This window comes from Leopardus geoffroyi, chromosome D1 (genome assembly GCF_018350155.1).
Source record: "Leopardus geoffroyi isolate Oge1 chromosome D1, O.geoffroyi_Oge1_pat1.0, whole genome shotgun sequence".
Lineage (NCBI taxonomy): Eukaryota > Metazoa > Chordata > Mammalia > Carnivora > Felidae > Leopardus > Leopardus geoffroyi.
Window position 1 is genome coordinate 3,141,505 of NC_059329.1, and position 19,636 is coordinate 3,161,140.

Consider the following 19,636-nt stretch of genomic DNA (forward strand, 5'->3'; position numbering starts at 1 on the left):
TGTAGGTCCTTTTTTATCTCTTGCAACACTGTCTTAAATTCTATTTTGTCCTATATGAGTATTACTACCCTGCCTTTCTTTTTGTTTTGTGTGTTTGCTTGATTTTTCTTTTGTTTGAATGTTAAATATTTTCCATCCCTTCACTTTCAGTCTGCAGGTGTCTTTAGGTCTGAAGTGAGTCTCTTGTAGGCAGCGTATAGATGGGTCTTGCTTTTTTATCCATTTAGGCACCCCATGTATTTTAATTAGAGCATTTAGTACATTTACATTTAAATCAATTATTGTTAGGTATGTACTTGTTGCAATTTTGTTACTTCTCTATGGTTGTCTTTGTAGTTCTGCTCTATTCCTTTCTTCTCTTGCCCTTTTCCCTTGTGGATTATTATTATGTTTTTTATTTATGAAGTTTGGATTCCTGTACTATTTATTATGTATGTGCATATATTATAGGTTTTTGATTTGTAGTTACCATTGAGTTTATATATAACATCTTATCATATAGAAATTTATATTAAGTTGTTGGCTGCTGAAGTTTGAACACATTCTAAAAGCTTTAAATTTTTACTCCCTCCATTTTTTTATGGATCTGATGTCATAATTTACAGTTTTTCATTTTTAAATCTCGTGGTTGACTTGTGTAGGTTTAATTGATTTTACTGCTTTTGGGATTTAAACTGTATACAATTTATAAGTGATTAATCTACTGTCTCTATTCTATATTTGCATTTACCTGTGAAATTTTTTTCTTTTGTAATTTTCTTACTCCTAGTTATGGCTTTTTTTTCCAACCAAAGAATTCTCTTTAGCATTTCTTGTAAGGCTGGATTAGTGGTAATGAAATCCTGTAACTTTTATTTCTCTGGGAAACACTTTACCTCACTTCTATTCTGAATGAAAACCTTGAATATTCTTGGTTGCAGGTTTTTTTTTTCTTTTCAGTACTTTGAACATATGATGCCTCTCCCTTTTGGCCTGCAAAATTTCTGCTGAAAAATCACCTGACAGCCTTATGGAGTTTCCTTTAAATATAATTGCTTGCTTTTCTCTTGCTGCTTTAAAAATTCTTTCCTTCTCACTACCTTTTTGCCATTTTAATACTATGTGGTGTGCGCTTCTTTGGGTTGATTTTGTTGGGGATCTCTGTGACTCCTGGATCTGGAAGACTATTTTGTTTTCCAGATTAAGGGGAGATTTAGGATATTACTTCTTCAAATAAATTTTCTCCTCCTTCTCTCTCTCTAGTCCTTCTGGGACTCCAACACTGTCAGTATTATTACAGTTGATGATGCCACTCAGTTCCCATAACTGGTTCTCATTTCTTATTATGTTTTTTGGTTTTTGCCATTTGGCTTGGTTGCTTTCCATTAGCCTGTCTTCCAGGTCCCTGATCTATTCTGTCTCCTCTGATCTGCTACTGATTCTCTCTAGTGTATTTTTATTTCAGTTATGGAGTTTTTCATCTCTAACTGGTTTGTTTTTATATTTTCTGTCTCTGCTGAATATCTCACTGAGATCCTCTCCTCTTATCTCCACTCTAGTGAGTATCTTTGTGACCGTTACTTTGAATTCTTTATCAGGCGTATTCATTTCATTCAGCTGTAATTTTGTCCTGGTTTTTCATTTGGAATATATGCCTCTGTCTCCTCATTTTGTCTGACTCTCTGTGTTTGTTACTATGTATTAGGGAAGTCAACTATGTCTCCTGCTCTTGAATGCAATGGCCACATGAAGAAGAGTTAGTGCCCTGCAGTGGGGTGTCCCCTGTTCACCAGGAACAGGTACTGCAACATTGCCTCCTGTGTGCGTTGCATGTGCCCTGCTGTGGCCAAGCTGTGTTGCCTTTGGCCCAGTTGGCTGCATTGGCCCACTTTGCCTCTTGTGGGTGTAACAGGCAGGACTTTGTCCCTGTGCTGTTAAGGGGCCTAGCTAACGTCACCAGGAGCTTGTTGTTGGACAGCACCAGCAGTCAGACCGATGCCTGCCCTCAGTCGGTCTGCTGGGGCTGTGTTCCACTAGTAGACAAGGCACTCTCCCTGTGCTGCCTCTGAGAGGCTTGCATTGGTTAGTGGAGCTGGCATCAGACCAGATGCCTGTCCTCAGTCCATCAGCCAGGGCTACAGCTGCTCTTATTAGCGGTGTGCTGTCCCTGTGTAGCCAGCTATAAGGTTTGGCTCTGGGACTGCAGGCGCAGTGACGTGTGTGGTTATCTTTCCCTCTCCCCAGGTCAGGAGTCACTTTGGAGTGGTGCCAGTCCTTGATGGGGTTGCTTGTAGGGTGGCTCAGGGAAGAAACTGCTTTGGAGGGATGCCTGCTGCATGGGGTGGGTTGGATGGGGCAGATTCACAGAGGAACACAGGGGCGGGATACACAGTGCTAGAATATAGTTGGAGGGTGTTCACACTGGTGCTTGCAAGTGTCTGACTATGCTGCAGCAGGGAGATAGAAATGGTGACTACCAGCACTTTGTTCTTGGAGGATTCTCCCAAAGATCCCTGCCCACCACCCCCCTCAGGGATTTGTAAAGAAATCTCTTTCACATATACCCCAGGTGCTTTTCAAACTACTGTGTCTATACTTTGTCTCTACAGGGTTGTTTATTATGCTGTCTCTTTAAGCAGGGCGATTCAGTTTCCTCTTGCCTTTTGACTCTCCCAGAGCTAAGCCCACTGATCTTTAAAGTTCGCAGAAGTAAGCCTTGCTGATTGTAAAACCTTGCAAAGCTATGCCCCATTGATTTTCAAAGCCAGAAATTATGGGGAATCATCGCACCAGTGCAGGTCCCCCATGTGTGGCATTCCTGGTGTGGGGTCCAATGTCCTCATACCTCCGTGTGGTGTCCCTCCTGTTTGTGGATATTCTAGCACGATATTCGGCTTCCAATCACATCTCCACCCCTCTCACTCTCACTGATGTGGCCTCCTCTCTGTGATTAACTGTGGAAAATCTGTCCTGCAGGGTTTAAGTTGTTTTCAGAGTTTGTTGTAGAGACGTAGTTATTATCTTGATGTGTCTGTGGGACAAGGTGAGCTCGCGATCCTTCCACGATGCTATCTTCCTGACCTCCCTGATTTTTATTTCCATTTTTAATAGCCCATTTTTATTTTGTTCCATAAAATTATTACCCACAACATATAGTAGATACTTTGTAAACACTGGTTTGCTAACTCTTCTTCAGTTTTTGCAAAGAAATAAAGATGAATTCAATACAATAGCTAACAAAATTCCAGTGAGGTTTTCTGAGGGAACTTTAAAAAGTGATTTTGAACTTTGAACATGAGGACAACATTTTGTAAATACTTGGAACAATTTTAATGACAGTATTTGTATCGCAACTACTGATCACTGGGAAAGAATATTTATTTATTAAATGATGTCATGGACACTAAGCAGGATCCAATTCATACTATATACAATAAAAAACTCTAGATGGATTAAAGCCCTAATTGTGAAAGATAAAGCTATTAAGTCAATGAAGAAAATCTAGGATGATATTCTCTTGACCTTGGTAGGAAATTACACATTAATTAAGACCCTAATAGTAAAAACAAAAAAAAAAAAAACATTCAAATTGATAAATCTTTCTTTATTAAAATTAAGAAATTCTCTTCAGCAAAAGATACCACAAAGTTATTAGAGAGATACATTCAATGAAAGTATTTGCAGCATTTAAACTTCCCTAAAATTGTACTCTCTAGATTAAAACTGCTCTACTCCAATGACTTAGAGAGGACCCAATAGAGAAAGAAACAAAATCAGTGTTTAAGAAATTCACAAAAAGAGATTTGGAAATGACCAGAGAGTGCATGATGAGATTTTCAATCTCATTAACCATTAGAAAAACACAAATTACAACAAATAGGTAGCACTCACATTCTCTAGAATAGAAAATTGACAAAATCAGTATCAAATGTTGACCAGAATATGGAGTCCTAGGAAACTGCATGTACAGCTGGTAGGAATTTAAAGTTCTAACCACCTTATAAATCAATCATGTAGTAGGTAAGTGAAATAAACATGTGTATAATTTATAATTCAGCCATCATACCTCAGGTTATATCCTAAAGATGCTCTGTCTCAGATTCATATGATAGCATGTACAAGGCGATGCTTTCTAGTATTTGTTCTGATGCTAAGCTGTTGGAAGCATTGATAGGAGACCAGATAATGGAATATGCTTGAATATTGAGAAAAGTTGATGGAGACTTACATCAGGCAATATAGGTATGAATTTCAAACATTGGGTGGATTAAGAAAAAGAAAGCAGACTGAGAGTTTTAGCACGAAATACCACTTGTAGAATCATTTAAGTAGGCATCTGGAGATAGAGTAATCTCACACGTATTTCAGAATAAATTATCTTATTTGGGTAAGGACACATGTAATTACATTAAAATGATGCCTACAGTAGGGAGAGTAAGTAAAGATGCAGGAGAAATTAATCATAGACTAAAATGCAGAAAGGCTTGGAAAGAATGAGGACCGTGTGAGATGAGGTGTAGTTTAGGATACAAGCCTAAGCACGTATATCACAGTAACAATCAAGAGGGTTGAGACAGAAGATAAGGAAAAATAAAAACAAAAACTTTGTCACTTGAACTTCATGTACTTTTTGGTTCTGTTGATTAGAATAAGTTAAGGCATAGGCTCCTCCCTCTGGCCCTCAAGGCTGTCCAGTCTCAGTCATTGATCTACGATGTCTCACTTTCTGTATTAACCATGATTCTTTATTTTCTAATTATAACTTCCTCCTTCTGCTAGGAACTACACATGACATAATTGGGAAAAATCTGGCTTGGTTTATGTGTTGGCCCTTCCCTGATCAGTCTTTCCATGAACAAAATAAATCACACCCTGTCTACTGAGTTCAGCCTGTGGTTCGAAAGCTCATCCGGGTGTACCAGGATAGAGTGTTTTACCAAAAATACAAGGAGGTAAGGAGTAGTGTACTTTCTCATCCAGAAGTACATCGTGGTACACAGCATTAGGCAGGTATAGGGAAGTGTTGAAGGGATGTGGGCAGGGCAAGAATAACATTTGCTAGAAATTACCCATTGAAAAACTCACTTGTACTGCAATTATTTCCTCTCTGCCCTGTAACCAATTTTTTCAGACACTGGTCAGTTACAATTTCTAAATAAAATAAAATCAAAAGCCTTAAAATAACAAAGCATTACCAATACCCTGAATCAGAACTTATTTTGCATTAAGTTGTTTCCTATCAGGTTTAACACTGGCCATGGCAGTAGCAAGATAGGCTGCTATAAATCCTTGAGATCCAGTCACCTTTTGTCATGTGCGTTGTGATAATCAGTGTATGGGTCAAGGTTCTCAAGAAAAAAAAAAAAGAAACAAATAGGAGATCTGCAGTGAGTAAGCTGTAGCCCAGGAGAGCCAGTGCTGAGGTCTTGGTCCATGTTTGAAGCCTTGAGGACCTGGAGAGCTCATGTGTGAGTTCCAGTCCAAAAGCCAGGAGGCTCAAGACCTTTTAAGACCTAGTGCTTCAGTTCAAGTCCAAACGCAGGTCTTAGAGCTGGAATAGAGCAGCTCTAAGAATCAAGCGGAAGAGATTCTCTTTTATTCAAAGAAAGGTCAATCTTTTTGTTATATTCATGTCTTCAACTGATTAGATGAGACCTACCCACATGAGAAAGGGCATTCTCCCTTACTCAGTCTAAGGATTCAAATATAAAGCCCATCCAAAAGTGTCCTGATAGACATACCCAGAATAATGTTTGACAAAATATCTGGGTAACCTGTGTTTCAGTCAAGTTGGCACATGAAATTAACCATCACACAAGATCAGTTAACCGTATCAGTTTATTAAATGGTTTCCTTGCCTATTAGTGTGAAGAATCTAGAATAAACAGGTGGTAGTCATGGCTTTAGACTTAAGAGGAAGTCTGATTTTGTCTGTCCCCTTAGAGTGTTCTGATCCAAGGGAGCCTAAAATTCCGGGGATAAGCACAAATTTCAGAGTGGGTCACTAAGAATTATGACAAGAAATGGTGCATTTAGTTCCTCCCCTTGGTTTCTTCACCCATGAATGCTAACTATGAGGTAGAAAGCACCATTGTTCACCTCCCTTCCATGGGGCGTGATCACCAAGATGCCACTTCAACTGTGCCTCTAAGGGCTTTCCAACATCTTATCATGTTGGAATTTTCTGGGTAGTGTGGTATATGGTAAACTAGTGGATTTCATCATTATTTAAATACTGTCACACTTCCTTTGCTGAAACATGTTATGGGAGGTCCTATCATGATAATTCTGATAATCAACTCGCCACAGGTAGATGTCTTAGAAAATGGTGCAACATCTGGAGCTTAATGTCAGTTTATGTTCCCAACGTTTGGACATTCAGCAATGACACTAGCTACTTCAGACTTGGTTGGAGGGAGCCGTGATACTGGACCGTGCCCTGCCTTCATCCGTGTCCCCACAACTACCACGTCTATCAGCCCAGCAGTGAAAATAATGGGGCCAAAGGCAGAGACTGGCTGAACTCTGCCAGACCAGTCATCTTATCATCTTATCAAGCAGTTGTTCAATACCTTCTCTGCTCTGGATGTTTTTTGGTAGGCATTATGTGAGAAATAAAGATTAACACACTTTTTCCACTCCTGTAGATCCAATCATAGGCTTCTTTCCCAGATGACTTTGTCTTCAGTCTTCTAATCTTGCTCCTTCTTGGACCCTGAATAACTAGTGAAGCCAGTGGATATGCATTTGTCTGTAGAGTATCTTGATCCAGGCCATTTGTCTCTTCCACTGAGTTGATGATTGGGTGTATTGCTCAAAGCTCTGCCACTGAGAGACTTGTCACTGTCCCCCACTGGCCAAGAGTTGCCTCTAGATTCCAACTCTCTGGTGCTTTTGGATTGTCCTGCCTACAAAGATGGTGTCTTCGCTGGTCAGAATAAAACCCCTCAGGTGTGGAATCACAGATATTTATTTTCAGTAAGCATGATAGGCTTTTGGGGTAACTGCCAGGGCGATATCAGCAGGGTGCTGGTAGCCTCTGCTTAAGCAGGAAAAATGAGCGTACTTGTCTCTAATTTGTTTCCTTAATCTTTCTTACTCTCCAGCAATCTACGAATTTGATGTGAAATATCTGTACCCCCTCAGTCGCTGTCTTCATGATCTGCTCAGTGTGATAATGGCCTCCCTGCATTTAATTGCCCTTCTTTAAAAATGCTAAATATTTGTTTTTCTTCTTTAATGCCTCTTAACATATTTAATCTGACTCTGGGTATTTTTCAACTATATCATAACAGCCCCCAGATACTTACATGCATTGCAAGTAAACTGCAAGGTTTTTTGAACCCGAAGATAATTTCTTACTCACCCCTGCATCTCATATATCTAAAAGAGTACCTGGTGGAAAGTAGGTACCCATTAAGGAAACATTTGCTGAATTATGTTAAATTGAACATTCCTGTATTTGTGTTCCTTCAAGCAACAATGACAATGTTAAGTGCAGAATAGGTATTCTGAATTATCTGTTGGATTGAGTTGCATTAAGAATCCCAAGTTCTACTTTTCCTTCTTGGACTTTGGGTTAACTTTGGATTCTCTTTTAGATTCTCATATCCACATAAAACAAGTCCAAAAAGTTGTTTATCTTGACGTTTTACCGCTGTTCAATAAAAGCCGATGTAAGAAATATTAAAGTGGGTGGAAAGTTGATGTGCTATTGATTGGTTGTGCAATTGGATAAACACAGTGATATGGAATGTTTAGTGACACAGCCAAAAAGATTCAGAGTGGAGGAGGGGATCCAGCCTCATTCTCTTTTGAGGTTATTACTGTCTGTTACCTTCATGACCCCAAGTCCAACACTGATAGTACATTTTTTAATATGTAGGCTTAAAATCCTTTTTTCAGAGAGTATTTGGAAATTGGATCCTGGATTTTTATTATTTAACAGCCTGCTCCTCTCTACAGTCAACAGCCCTCCCATCCCAAACCAACCTGCTTTCCAGGTAGCAGAGGTATTTCCTTAGGATGTCAAGCATGCAGAAGGACTGGTGACTTATTCGGTTGTCTTCTGTGGAAACCGAGCCCCACGGCAGGCATGCCGCTGTCATCCAAAGATGAGAATCTACAGTATCAACTCAGTATTAACTGCCAGTTGGATGCCGAAAACACCCTAATACTCAGCTTTGCATGCAAGATTGTCGCTTGTCAAATAATTATAAGATATGAGGCACTGTCATGAAAACGGGATAACTTGCTGTCCCTGAGTCATACTAGCCCGTGATTACTTGCCTCTGACCTGGTGGGTTACACCATGGGACTTCACCACTTGCGTTCAGTTTGATGCTTCATTTTTTCTTCCCCATGTTTTGTTTCAAGGATTGTTCTATTTTTATCCTTATGTTAGTACTTTCACTGTACATCTAGTTTCTTAGCTTTACCTGCCCCCCACCCCATCTGTTCATTCTACACACGTTCACGGTAATGTCCCTTTTCTCACATGCAGGGAGAAGCCTGGAGCACTTCACCCCAAAGCTGCCCCCACAACTGAAACAATACGTGTGTGATCTTCAAGGCAATTCTGCAGATATGGCAGCTCAATTGTGCCTTTTCTTCTTACATATTTGGAAATAAATTTTTTTATGTTTATTTATTTTAGAGAGAGAGAACAAGCAGGTGAGGGGCAGAGAGAGAGGGAGACACAGAATCTGAAGCAGGCTCCAGGCTCTGAACTGTTAGCACAGAGCCTTGTGTGGGGCTTGAACCCCTGAACCGTGAGATGGTGACCTGAGCCAAAGTTGACGCTTAACCGACTGAGCCACCCAGGCGCCCCCATATTTGGAAATAGAAGCTTAAGATTAAACAATTTACCTAATGTCGCAAAATATTTTAATAGCACGGTCAGGATCAGGATTCAAGTCTTTCCGTTTTCAGCTCCGCTTATGGTTGATTTCTGAGTCTCCAGTGCTTTGCTCAATGCCTGGAAAAATAGGTGTTCAATAAAGTATATATTTTATTAACAAATAAAGGTACATAAAAATGAAATAAAGCTCAGAACCCTTCATCAATTGCTTATGTTTTCTTTTTTATTTTGCAAATACTATATTCACCACAGAATGTAATTTAATATACTTAGAGTAAAAGGAGAAATAGCAAAGTAGTTTAGACCAGTCATCTCCAGAGTGAATTGCTTATGTATCCGGAGGTGTTCAAGCATACAGTTATGGCACAGGGGAAATACATCAGGGTTTTAGATATGATTTTTGTTAAAACAATGCCCTGTATTGTTTTAAAAGTCAAACAGTTCAAAAAGTTTTATTGAAAATGTCAGTAATCTTCACCTCCTGTCCATCATTCATCTCTGTTGCCAAGTAAGCCGTCTATGTTCTTCTTAGTTATTTTTCTTGCCATTTAATTCCATATTTCTATTTGCATTTGCTTTTTAACTCGTCCTCTTAAATTCCGTATTTGTACATTTTAAAATTGTGCATAAAATGATAGTAGGATAGGACATGTGTATGTAATTTATAAATATCTACATATCGAAGGCACCTTCAAAACTGTGGTGTAGACTAGAAGCGTGAACCTCTATCTACAGCGATCAGGTAGATGATCGTCCAGGGGCCTGAGCAGAGCAGAAACACCATTTATGTTTTTGAAATATGCTCTAGAAAAAGGCCACATTTCCTCTGCAAGTATAGTCTAAAGGGTCTTGGGAAAATGGTATTAGGGTCTATGGGAATCTTTCACAACATGCCTTGGGACCATCCATAATTGAACAGAAACAAGATAAATGTAGAGTAGACACCAGGGTTTGAAATCAAATCTCTAGGAAGTGCACTTGTCTTTAAGCCAAATGCTCATCACTATCACTTCTCACCCAAAGGCTTTCTTTTGTACTGAATCTAGTCTCCTTCACAAACTCGGGCAGTGTGAGTTAATGTCACGAGTGAGACTTGGCACAAGTCATGAAGCCACAGGGGAACAGGCAATTATTAATGGCATAAATACTCATAAATTTATTTCTTAAACATGGAACGCCTGCAGCCTTGTTTTTTCCCCAGGCCGCTGAACTAGAATCAATTTATCATGTGTAGCTTTCTGGTATACAATTTTATTTCAAATGGTTTTCACTGAAAAGAACAACTCCCTTTTTGAAGGCATTTTTATCTCTCTCTTATCTAATTGTCAAAGAATATTCATGTATCATTATATCTCACTTCAAAAACATCATATGATAATTATCCTTAACAGAAATTTATCTTAAAGCCTTATTCCAGCTTGATCTATAGATTCACTGAAATCCCAATCATAATTCAAGTAAGTTACTTGGTGACTCAGTTTGTGGACAAACTGATTCTACTCTACTTAGAGTAAACTCTTGTGCCGCGTAAGCCAGTGTCACCAGACGCTTGCAGACTTCATGGTGTTGTCTTGTTTGAGACAGGACATCACTGTCACAGTGTGGCATCAGCACATGGCACATGGCACTTATTGACAGAGTAAGAACTCCAGTATCTGGTGACAGTCTTGAAGCCATTGGTTACCAGCTGCCTTAAAACATTTCATATCCTCCAAAGATTTGTAATTAAGAGCAAGGAGTAAAATCATCACCAAGAAAATAAAACACAGTATTTTGTCTGTTTTTATGTTCTTTCCTAACTATCATTTGTGTTTTGGCTATTTTCCAGAGGTGATGTTTCCTGGCAATGAGTGTAGCAGAAGCTTGAGAGAGACAAGTTGGATTTTCTACTGCTACCTGTGAGTAACTCCTGAACATATTTTCTGCGTTTAGGTATCTGGGTTTCTTATTCATTCAGATGTTGCAGAGAAATCTTACTAGGGCCTCCTGAGACGTAGATGGAAATGTAAGTCAGACAGTGTTTGCCCTCAAGAGCTGACGGCGTAGTGAGAATGATGAGAAAGGTAAGCACATGTGAACAAGAGTGTGCCGTGCTGTTCCAAGGCAGGTGAAAAGTGAGATTGGCAGACAGAGTATCTAATTCTCTCGGAGTGACCAGGTCTGGGATTCCAACAGGAGTAGACATTGCTGTTGGGCTGTGAAGGATGAAAACAAGGTTTACAGTCATAAAAACAGGTGGGTTTCCAGAAAGAAAGAGTAGCTTGGGATATGTAATAGTGCCTGCCTGCCATTTGTTGACCATCCATTATGTGCCAAGCAAGGACTTTCTACAAACGAGTTTTGATCTTATTAAGATCATGATTGTGATTTCCATTTCACTGAACAGTTTCATGAGTCAGAGAGAGCATGCCACTTGGCCAAAGTCATGCTTCTAAGAGTGGCTGAGATTAGATTTGAACAGAGGTACATCCAACTGGCTCTGAGCTTACATGTTTCCAAAATACCACAATGCTTCTCTCTCTACACAAGTGTCAATTTCCCTTCCAGCTGAAGACTCTAACCTTTTAAATTTCCAACATGTGGAAACGTCGGGAAGAGTGACAGTGCACAGGAGTGGATTGCTGTGATCATTGTTGAATGCTGTACTCTTTCTGTATTGCAACACTTTATTTATGCCACAGCTGCGGGATTTAAAGCACCATTCTGGGAGTCTGGAGGTTTATGCCATTGGCTGCATTTTAAATAGACACAAAAAAGGTTATATGAGGAGCCTTCTCAGTGAATGTTTTTATGGTTATATGCGTACGTGTATCTATCTCTCTAGTTAATGTAGTATTCGTCTAGCATTCAGAATGAGGGGCATTAAAACTCTTGTATCTTCCATGAAGTTACCAATTCAAATGAGCCCTTTCATGATTCCCAGCTAGGTGATGAAGTGTCTGAGATGTTTACAACCGACTTTGGTTCTCGTTCTACCCGAGCTGATTACTTCCTCGTTGGGCAGTAATGATACTATTTTGGTAAACGGCATGCCTTCTGGATGTGAAACTCCCTGGGTATTAATCCCAGTTCTGCCATTAAAATATGTAACCCAAGACAAGTAAATCAGCCCCAAAAGCCTGATATGTAAAGTGGGGATTTATATTTGTTTCACTGGACTGTTCTGAGAATTAAGTATAAATAGATCCAGTGTGTAAACTCTGAAACATTTAGTGTGTTTTACCATAAAAAAATAGGTATTGCTCACAATTATTATGGGAATAATTGCAGTATGTAAATTAGCCTTCTCCATCAATAGCTGGGTTATTTCCTGTTAACACAAGTTTGGTCATTCAACCAAATATTTACCAGAAAGTCAGCACTGTGTTAAAATTCAAAAAATTTTATCATAAAAATAGTATTTTCATTGGTTGAAGGAACTTGAGATCTAGAGTAAAGCTCCTTGTGTCAGACACCACACAAAGCAAGGAGAGAGCAAGGAAAAAATAAATATGAAAGCTCATCACACTGTTTGGAATATATCTTTATGGGGGTTGAGATTTGGCCAGTAATTCTCCTTTTTTAGTGGGGTCTTTGTCTGGTTTTGGAATCAAGGTAATGCTGGATTCATAGAATGAGTTTGGAAGTTTTCCTTCCATTTCTAGTTTTTTGGAAGTTTGAACAGACTAGGTATCAACTCTTCTTTAAATGTTTGGTAGAATTCCCCTGGGATGCCATCTGGCCCTGGACTCCTATTTGTTGGGAGATTTTTGATTACCGATTAAATTTCTTTGCTGGTTGTGGGTCTGTTCAAATTTTCTATTTCTTCCTCTTTCACTTTTGGTGGTTTGTGAGTCTCTAGGAATTTGTCCACTTCTTCCAGATTGCCCGGTTTGTTGGTATATAATTTTTCACAGTATTCTCTTATAATTATTTGTATATCTGTGGTGTTGGTTGTGATCTCTCCTCTTTCATTTGTGATTTTTGTCTTTTTTTTGGGTCCTTTCTATTTTCTTATTAGTCAGTGGTATTAATTCTTTCAAAGAACCAACTTTTAGTTTTGCTGGTGTTTTCTCCTGTTTTTTGTTTGCTTCTGTAACATTTATTTCTGCTCTAATCTTTATTATTTCCCTTCTTCTGCTGACTTTCCTCTTTATTTGCTGTTCCTTTTCTAGCTCCTTTAGGTGTAAGATTAGGTTGTTTACTTGGTACTTTTCTTGCTTCTTGAGATAGGCCTGAACTATAATGTATGTAACAATCAGGACTGTCTTTGCTAATCTGAAAGGGTTTGGGCTGACCTGTTTTTATTTTCATTTGCTTCCATGTATTTTTAATTTCTTCTTTAATTTTCTGGTTAACCCATTTATTCTTTAGAAGGATGTTCTTTAACCTTCATGTATTTTAGGCCTTTACAAATTTTTTCTTGTCATTGATTTCAAGTTTCATAGTGTTGTGATCTGAAAATATGCATGGTATGGTCTCCATCTTTTTATAGTCGTTGAGGGCTGATTTCTGACCCAGTATGTGATCTGTTCTGGAGAATGTTCCTTGGATACTCAAAAAGAATGTATATTCTGCTGTTTTAGGATGAAATATTCTGAATATATCTGTTAAGTCCACCCTATCCAGAGTGTCATTGAAAGCCATTGTTTCCTTGTTGATTTTCTGCTTAGATGATCTGTCCATTGTTGTAAGTTGGATGTTAAAGTTCCCTAGTATCATTGTAGTGCTATCAGTGAGCTTCTATATATTTGTTATTAATATATAAATAAATTAATTATTTATATATTTGGGTGTTCCAGGTTGGGGGCATAAATATTTATAATTGTTAGATCTTGATAGATAGAGCCCTTAATTATGATGTAATGCCCTTCTTCATCTCTTGTTACAGCCCTTGTTGTAAAATCTGATTTGTCTAGGGGGCGCCTGGGTGGCTCAGTCGTTTAAGCATCTGACTTTGGCTCAGGTCATGATCTTGTGGTTCATGAGATTGAGCCCTACTTTGGGCTCTTGCTGTCAGTGCAGAGCCCAGTTCAGATCCTCTGTCTCCTCCTCTCTCTGCCCCTGCCCCGTCCATGCATTTGCTTTCTCTCTCTCAACAATAAACAAGCATTAAAAAAAAATAAGTAACATTAAAATAAATGAATAAATAAAATCTAGTTTGTTCGATATAAGTATGGCTACTCTGGCTTTCTTTTGACATCCATTAGCATGATAGATGGTTCTCCATCCCCTCACTTTGAATCTGCAGGTGTCTTTAGGTCTAAAATGAGTCTCCTGTAGGCAGCATATACATCAATCTTGTTGTTTTTCTTGATCCATTATGACACCCTCTGTCTTTTGACTGGAGCATTTAGTCCATTTATATTCAGAGTGATTATTGAAAGATATGAATTTAATGGCACTGTGTTACCTATAGAGTTGGTGTTTCTGGTGATGTTCTCTTATCCTTTCTAGTCTTTGTTGCTTTTAGTCTTTTTTTTTTTCCTCCACTCGAAGTCTCTCCCTTAAAATTTCTTGCAGGGCTGCTTAGTGGTCGCAAACTCCTTTAGTTTTTGCTTATCTGGGAAATTCTTTATCTCTCCTTCTATTTTGAATGATAGCCTTGCTGGATAGAATATTTTTGGCTGCATATTTTTCTGATTCGCTACATTGAATCTCTCCTGCTACTCCTTTCTGGCCTGCCACGTTTCTGTGGATAGGTCTGCTGTGAACCTTATCTGTCTTCCCTTGTAGGTTGAGGACTTTTTTTTCCCTTGCCACTTTCATGATTCTTTCCTTGTCTGTGTATTTTGTGAACTTAACTATGATATGTCTTGGTGATGGCTGGCTTCTATTGAATTTGATAGGAGTTCTTTGTGCCTCTTGGATTTTATGTCTGTGTCCTTCCCCAGATTAGGGAAGTTTTCAGCTATAATTTGCTCACATAAACCTTCTGCCCCTTTTTCTCTCTCTTCATCTTCTGGGACTCCTATGACATGAATGTTCTTACACTTTAATAAATCACTGAATTCCCTAAATCTGCCTTTGTGAATACTGACCTTTGTTTCCCTCTTCTTTTCAGCTTTGTTTTCCATAATTTTATGTCTTATATTGCTACTTTTCCCCTCCCCCACTCATGCTCTGTCTGTCTCTCAGAAAAAATAAGTAAATGTTGAAAAAAATTATAACTTCATGAATTCTTTTATTTTTATGGTCTACAGTGTGTTAAATAATTTTTATAATGTCTGCAGTAGCATACAAAAACAAAGCAGTAACAACCTAATTTAGGGGTAATGTAGCAAGTAAGTAAAATTCCAGCTAGAATACAAGGAGCTACCTGCTCTTATAGTAGTATGCGTGTGCTAACACGGGAATGAGAGAACATAGTAAGTTTTGGGATTCACGGGGCTGTAACGTTTGAGCTAAGTCATGAAAGATGAATAAGAGACAAGTTCTGGCTTCACGGGTGAGTAGCCTGTGTAGTCACACAGATCCTTGCATTCAGTATCACAGACAGTATTTTCCATTGGAAGCAGGATTTGCTTTTAATGTGGAAAGAAGGTAAGATACCGCATCATATCCTTTCTTAATCATGTTACTTCCATGTATTAGCTAATTGCTTGTGCTGAAAATGAAAATAAAGAAGGATAGGGAAAGATAGAGCAACCGATAGTTTATTTTCCTTTTGTTTGTCCTTACTCATCGGTAAGCAGAAGGTACAGTGTCAGTAGAATGGGTGTGAGGTAAAAACAGATGAGACAGAGCCAAGGAAATAGCCAACAAAACAAAAAGATGACCTACAAAATAGGGGAAAAAACTGCAAACCTTGTGTCTTTCGCTAAGTCGGAAAACAAAACAAAACAAATAGTCTAATTGAAAAATGAGCAAAGGAACTAAGTAGACATTTTTCCAAAGAAGATACCCAGATGGCCAACAGCTATGAGGAAAGGTGTCCAACGTCAGTAACCATCAGGGAAACGCAAATCAAAACCACAAGATGATTTCACTTCACACATGTCAAGATGGCTACTACCAAAAAGACAAGGAACAACAAGTGTTGTTGAGGGTGTGGAGAAAGAGGAAGCTTTGTGCACTGCTGGTGGGAATACAAACTGGTGCAGCCACTGTGGAAAATAGTATGGAGGTTCTTCAAAAAGTTAAAAATAGAACTACTGTATGATCCAGCAATTCTGTTCCTGAAGGAAATAAAAACTCTATGTTGAAGAGATATCTGCACCCCCACGTTCACTGCAACATTACTTACAATAGCCAAGACATGGAAATAACCCGTGTCCATCAGTAGATGAAAGGATAAAGAAAGAAGTTGTGGTATATTTACACACACACACACACACACACACACACACACACACACACACACACTCACACAGGGTATTACTCATCCATTAAAAAAAAAAAGGAAATTCTGCCATTTCTGACAACATGGATGGACTCTCTGAGAGTGTTATACTAAGCGAAATAAGTCAGATGGAGAAAGACAAAGACTATATGACCTCACTTATACGTGGAATTAAAAAAAAACACCCGACCAAACAAAACAAAAACAACAAAACAATCAAACTCAAAGAAAATGAGACAGGACTTTTGGTTACCAGGTATGGGGAAGTGGGGCAGAGTAATTGGATCAAGGGGGTCAAAAGTTGCAAACCACCAGTTGTAAGATACCACCTCTGGGCATGTATTTGTAATGTACAGCATAATGACTGTAGTCAATACTGCTGTATGGCATATTTGAAAGTTCCTAAGAGAGTGAACCCTAAAGTTCTCATCACAAAGAAAAAAATACTATTTTTTTTCCTTTTTTGTATCTACATGAGGTGCTGGATAGTAACTAAACTTATATTCATTTCATGATATATGTGAGTGGTTATGTGGCGGGACTTTAACTCATATGGTGGTATATGTCAATTGTGTCTCAATAAAATTGGGGGGAAAAGTCTCAGATGACACAGTTGTGTGCAGTCTGTCCACTGTTCTTTCGGGAGTGAAATACAGACGTGTGTTCAAGCTATCGAATACAAATGGTGCAATACCAGTGACCCACATATGAGTTGAATGTTTTCAGACTGGCGTTTCAAAACTGGTGTGTTTGTATTTAAGACTGGGATTGAACAACATAAAGAATAAAATGCATGCTAATTTTATTTTTCTTCAGTTAGGACATTAAATAGCAAATAAAAAATACAAAAACAAATAAACAAACAAACAGCTATGTCAAATCCAGACAGACTATTGAAGAAAAGAGAAAGTTTTATATTTTAATGCCTTGTCACCACACTTTTTTCCCCTGGGGCCTCCTGTTTTCATTTTTCAGTGGGCCCACAATTTATGCAACCAGCTGTGATGAGGATATACACTGACTAATGTCCCACACCATCAGCTTGTGAAGAGAAGTAGGACGTGGGCACATAAATGCTGTGCTTCCTGGAACAAACCACGCAGATGGATGAAGCGAGGGTGCAGTTGCCCTGAAGCTCACCGCAAGACTCGCTCTTTTTGCTGGGGATCCTGGAAACTATCTGAAAATTAAACCCCACTGTTGGATGTCAGTGACAGTTTATGATACTCAGTTCAGAAAGATGCATCAATGTTGCAGTGATTCCTTTGGGAGAAAGCATAAGGAATGTTGGCCATATTGTCACAGAATTTTATGTCATCTGTGTTAACACACACACCCACACACACACACACACACACACAGAAGAGAATTTCCTGGATGTCACACTGGTTTTTGATGATAAACAGAAGCAAAGAAGTCAGGACAAATGACAGATGTGACAAGCGGGGACCTGGGAGAAGCGGGACTGCATGTGTTGTGGTTCAGCTTCTAACCTGTTTCCCTGAACCAGGCCACACTTGGATTCCTGCAGAAGTGGTCTTCGTGGTCTATCCAGAGGGCCGCGGTGAGATGGGGAGTCACGCATTTAGAAATCAGTCGTCAGTCATAGCCAGTTAATGCTTATTCAACCTTGAGGATTATAAATCAGATCATTTTTAATTAGACAAAATTAATGATGTCAAGACACAAAGGCGTTAGTGCGTTTTTTAAGACAAATTACGAAGGAGTGTCATACACTGAGACTTTAATTGTCAGCTTAGAAATGCTATTGTTTTCAGATCCTTCCAGGAAAAGGCCATCTATTTTAACCAGTCCCAAAACATTGATGATTAAATTAAAGCTCTCCTTGGGAAGCAGAGCAGAAGACCATCATCACCCGAGTGTATAGAGGGTAGAGAATTTGAAAAGTATTTTTCCAATCAGTCCTTCACAGATGAAAGTAATTTACACTAATATATTTTTTGTAGTTGGTTAATTTTGCTTGAAATATGTTGCTAATGAAAACAAACCAATATTTAGCACTTACTGAGAGCCTCTTATATGCTAAGCATTGTGCTAAGTATGTGACATGATTATATTATTTAATACTCATAATCCAACTAAGTTTTAAGATGCCCTTTTTTTTGCCCATTTATACAAGAAACACTGCAGGTAAGAGAGATCTCTCCACTCTGCCTTTTGTATGATAGGACATTTGGCAACTACCCCATCCCCCCACCTCCTCGTCTACTCGCTATAAATTGTTACACTTCCTACTCCAATTTAAAATGTCTGTGAATAGGGGCGCCTGGGTGGCACAGTCGGTTAAGCGTCCGACTTCAGCCAGGTCACGATCTCGCGGTCCGTGAGTTCGAGCCCCGCGTCGGGCTCTGGGCTGACGGCTCAGAGCCTGGAGCCTGTTTCCGATTCTGTGTCTCCCTCTCTCTCTGCCCCTCCCCCCGTTCATGCTCTGTCTCTCTCTGTCCCAAAAATAAATAAACGTTGAAAAAAAAAATTAAAATGTCTGTGAATATATCATTTATAAGCATAAAGGTGGCCTACTGAGTGTGAGAATTACAATGTATAAATGTGTATGTTTTAGAATTCTGTAAGAGCTCATTTGTATATTCTAAGACATGGAGATAAGAGGAATAAACTAGCAATTGAAGCCTATGTTGTGAAGGATGAAGGGAGGGCTATGAGTGCATTCTAGAAAAGAATCTTACCTAAAAATATCAAGTTTTTGGGCACCTGGGTGGCTCAGTAGGTTAAGCATCCCACTCTTGATTTTGGCTCAGGCCATGATCTCATGGTTCAGGGAATTGAGCCCCACATCAGGTTCTGTGTTGACAGCTTGGAGCCTGCTCGGGATTCTCTCTCTACCTCCCTGTCTGCCTTTCCCCTGCTTGTGTTCTCTCTCTCCTTCTCTCTTTCAAAAATAAATAAGCTTAAAAAATAGAGTTTATAACAGCAATACAATGACTTGAGGGACTCCTGAGGACAAAGGGTTAATGGGAAACCCTACAAATCCAAACAGAAGTAAGACCGCCCCTATTCCCGGTGAGGAATCCCAGACTACTGGCTCAGCTAATTTGTTAGGCGCCCCCCCCCCACTCCCCACCTTGATCAGGCCACCCCCAAGAGCAAAATGTCACAGCTGGCTTCACTACACGATGCCAAGAACACACAAGACCCAGTGTGTTCACTTAGGTGCTCAAACTACCTGGACTTGCCATAGGACCCTGCGTGGGAACATCTGCCGTTCAAAGTAGGAATCAAGGGAAACAGCTCAAAACACACTGTCTCTCCCTATCGCTTTAATTCTTCTGTTGATCTCTTGTCAAATGGACATTTACTTAAACATTTTAAAAACTAAGCTGTATTTCTAAACTTGATGTCTTCTGAAGTTTGTTTCCTGTTTTAAAGAGGCATTTTGGCCCTTACAAAATTATTTTTAAAAATGTAAATTGCCCTTATTTTTATCTAGTACTTCTTGG

The 19,636-nt window shown here is 39.1% G+C and overlaps 1 long non-coding RNA gene across 1 annotated transcript in view; it reads left to right on the top strand.

The window, feature by feature from the left end:
* Positions 1 to 19,636, top strand: part of LOC123600582 — a 478,564-nt gene that overhangs the window by 432,885 nt on the left and 26,043 nt on the right. Inside the window, exon 3 of the long non-coding RNA XR_006713660.1 lies at positions 10,668 to 10,737. This is a non-coding gene — a long non-coding RNA (uncharacterized LOC123600582). The remainder of the gene's footprint in view (positions 1 to 10,667; positions 10,738 to 19,636) is intronic.